Here is a 4,064-nt window from a genome sequence, read left to right on the forward strand (position 1 = left end):
AGCGTTCGCTTTAAGAAATTCGGTGTGTAGAAATGCATTGATCGTACGAACATTTGATCATCAATGGAACATTTCGAGGCGAGAATTTTACGTAAATTGATTGAATTCGTTTCAGTTTTGATTATTAAGGAAATTCGGAAGCAATAGGGACAAAATTAAATTCGATCAAATAAATTATCGATCGTAAAACTGGCAAGGCATCTGGTATTATAAAATGTCGTTTAAAACTCCAGTTCCAAAAATTGTTCCTTTGATGCGATTTAATTTTATTCTCGAGATTCGAAATTTTGTATGATTACGATGATCAAACGCGTTGGGTCTCGTTTTAAATCTGAGAAAATTGAAATAATATAACATTCTCACCACACTTAATGTAAAATAAATTGTAACGATGCTGCTATCGCCAATTTTCCACGACCCACTTACGCTGTGCATAATTTCGATTTATTAAAGATTTTTCCATCCACTTTCACGAGGCAATTAAAAGCCTCGTAATCACCGTGCACTTTTCCTACAACTTGGTTCTCGGAATTCTGTGGCTACTGCAAACAGAATCATTTACCTTGGATCCGTGCAACCTCGTTAAATTTACGTGTATCTTTCCCTGACTTTTATTACATCGTTGTTTGACGATATCGCTTTGCATCCTATCCTGGATATCCGTTTTATACTTATAGCGAAACAGAGGAGTTAAATTAATTTTTCTTTCGCCCAAAAAAGGCAATATTCGCCATTTTTTTTTTTTTTTTTAAATTCTGTTACTTTTTCCATCGAGTCCCTCGATCGATTTCGCATAAATCTCTACCTCGTACATAAATCTTCGATTCATCTTGCGTCTCGTCGTCTGATCCACGATCGTTACCCTATAAGGTGTAGTGCGCAGGTGCGCGATATCTCTCCTTATCTCCACTCATCTCTTTCTTCTTTACCCTGTTTTTCTTTAATCGGCGATAACGTGCTATTAAAAGTTATATTGCCGTTTCACCGTTACCTCGTTGCGCGAGTTTATTTTCGAAATTTAGCTAACTTAACAAACTTTTTTTTCCTCCAAAATTACCCGATCATTGTTATTTATGGCATAATGTAGTTCTTTATTATATATATATATATATTATATAGTATAGTTTTTTTTTCTTCTCGAAACTTTATTTTATCTTGAATATAGTTTTAATAATAGCGTTGAATAACGTTTTGAATTCGAAACGAAATGCATCGTTAATTTCTCACAGAAAATAACAAGTATTATTTACAAATAATTTTATTTAAAATTTAAATCTTTTTTATATATCTTAATTGCATGTATCTCAAATAGTTGCCTCGTAATTATTGTACGCAAATGTGAGTATATACGTACATACATATATGTATGTGTATGTATCTATATAGATAAATTATAATGCATAATAGAATCGTAGACCTCATTTACCACTTACTCACAGTTATTCCATGAGCAAATGAGCATTATTTTAAAAAAGCTAGAATTCTTTCTTATTTCTTTTTTATTTATTATCATCTTTTTTTTTTTAAATAAAACTTGTTACCTCGATAAAGCTAATAATAACATTCATTAAGCACGAGTGCGTGCAACGTTGAATAAAAATATAGAAATATCGCTTCGGCATTTATCAAAATGACTATATCTATATTATTTATTGTGCCTTTTGACAGTTATTCCGCAATAACTCTTTCCAAGCTGCCTCCAAGTAGTCTTCACAATTTTCATCACATTACCGGTAAAATAAACATTTCTGTCCTCATTTCTGTCAAAATAACATTCTACCGTGACATTAAGCGTAGAAAAATTTATTTATACAAACAATAAATAAACAAACGAAGTGATTTTTTTTCTTTTTTTTTTTACAAAAATATATATCAATATATATCTTCATCTATCGTCACAATCGATCAGTCATATAAAAAAAAAGAAAAGAAAAATATTTTCGACAGAACAAAATCGAGTCGAGTAAAACTAAAGTAAAATTAAACGAATAAACGAAGAAACTCACCCTGAAGATGGTGTCCAGGTGAATTCGCGTTGTACCCGAAGAAAGTTTTCTGTGAGATTTTCAACGATCCTGGATCCTGAAGTGACAAGGATTTCGATAGCAACTCTTCAAATCGAATGCGCTCCGCGAGAGTTACCGAGCGACAACTGTCGAGGCTCTCGTGTGTAGAAACCAACTGGTAGGTATCTAACTGCGTCTGTACTTCTGGTACTCTGCTAGATGTTACCAGAGTAGGGATATCACGGTTAAAACGAACGACGATCTCCAGGTAACATCGTTGTTTTAATTCTTCGCCCGTATGAGACGCAACCATGATACGAGGCAAAAATGCTAATTACTTCTTTATTTAAATTATATTCATGTTCTAATATTATGTACCAATGTTCCAATTTTTCAATTTTTCGAAATTGTTCGAAATTTCGTACTCGGTCGTACTTTGACTGAGAGTATCAAATTTTAATCCTGAATGATTATAATTATTCGATAATTATATTTTAGTAAAATTTAAACAATTTGAAAATTATTGAAAAAAAAAAAAAAAGGTTTGAAACTTTTATGTAATTTTAAAAATATTTAAATGTGTTTAGTATTAGTTCGTTAAATAATTTAAAATTAATAGCGTCTATCCATTAATTTTTATTATCCAGTAATTTTAATTGTAGTTGTTAATAAAAAAAAAATGATCTATGATAAATAACTTTCCTCTACAAACATTAAAACGGATATATTTACTCGATAATAATCTCTCCACTATATTTATCCGCATATCGTTTTTTTGCTATATATCATTTGCAACAATTATTGTTAATTATTACGTTACTAAAAACTGATATTAAATTCACAAAGTAATTTTTTTAAATATTGTAAACGCGTTATAAATAAAAAAACTATGTGTTTTTTTTTTTATTATCTTTTTTCTTCGATGATAAAATACTTATATTAATATATTTATGATATTAGTTTATCATAGTAAGGCAAATGATGCCATTTATCTCTGTTGCAACTAACATTGTGTTCTCACCAACCGGTCTGATAATTAAACGAGAGTAAAACCGGTGTCCTTCACGGATTAATGAAGGAAATTCAAAGCGAGTTTTTTTAATATACATATATATATATTATGAAAGAATCTAGAAGAGGAGGAATATACTTGTAATATCGATACGTTAGTTACACAATATCTTCTTAAATGTCTCGTGCTAAAATTCATCGAATCGTAAATCAAATTGTTGGTATAGCAGGTAAGTAATTTTACTTTCTATACTTGATCGGGTAATCGATGTTCGTTCTTTTGTCAGTATCTATTGTCTTCGATACTCGGAACGAGTGAGTTCATATTTTCCAGTTAGAAAACGGAAACATAAGTCGCCACCGAGACTTCCGCGTAGAACAGCCGATGCAGAACGTTCCTAGTTGCGTACTTGCGGTTACATTGAAGGGAAATCCTTTGAATTAATCGCGCTCTTATTATTTCTTTCTTTCGGATGATTTAATGAAAAATATTTTTAAAAAAATCACTCTACGAATTACTGCATCTAATAATTAAGCACAGTTTTATTTCGTCGAATTCTTTCGACCTAACCTCAACTTTGATTCGATCCTTCGAGTTTTTACGAAGGAACGTAAAAATTCGTGAAATAAAAAAAATGCAAATCGATTCAATGATGTGTTAATATAATTTTTTTAATGTAGTTATATTAAAAATTTTGATTTCTGAATTGTTTCTGCAAAAATTGACTTCTTTCGTAATATTTTGTTTCCTAACCTCAACTTCGATTCGATCCTTCGAGTTTTTACGAACGAACATAAAAATTCGTGAAATAAAAAAACTACAAGTCGATTCAATGATGTTTTAATATAATTATATTAAAAATTTTGATGAACTGTTTCTATAAAAATGTTCTTTCATAATATTTTGTTTCGATCTAATCTCAACTTTGATTCGATCCTTCGAGTTTTTACGAAGGAACATAAAAATTCGTGAAATAAAAAAACTGCAAATCGATTCAATGATGTGTTAATATAATTTTTTTAATGTAGTTATATTAAAAATTTTGA

At 30.1% G+C, this 4,064-nt stretch overlaps 2 protein-coding genes across 6 annotated transcripts in view; one reads left to right on the forward strand and one right to left on the reverse strand.

Moving 5' to 3' along the window:
• The window catches only part of LOC102679924 (aquaporin AQPAn.G-like), a 7,343-nt gene extending 5,053 nt beyond the window's left edge, over positions 1-2,290 (reverse strand). For all 4 annotated transcript variants that reach the window (XM_006622107.2, XM_006622109.2, XM_006622108.2 and 1 more), the window contains exon 1: positions 2,007-2,290. The gene's annotated coding sequence lies outside the window, so the exon portion shown is untranslated. The remainder of the gene's footprint in view (positions 1-2,006) is intronic.
• The window catches only part of LOC102679301 (aquaporin AQPAn.G), a 37,113-nt gene that overhangs the window by 371 nt on the left and 32,678 nt on the right, over positions 1-4,064 (forward strand). The gene's annotated exons all lie outside the window — the stretch shown is intronic.

The sequence above is a fragment of the Apis dorsata genome, unplaced genomic scaffold (assembly GCF_000469605.1).
Source record: "Apis dorsata unplaced genomic scaffold, Apis dorsata 1.3 scaffold_665, whole genome shotgun sequence".
NCBI lineage: Eukaryota > Metazoa > Arthropoda > Insecta > Hymenoptera > Apidae > Apis > Apis dorsata.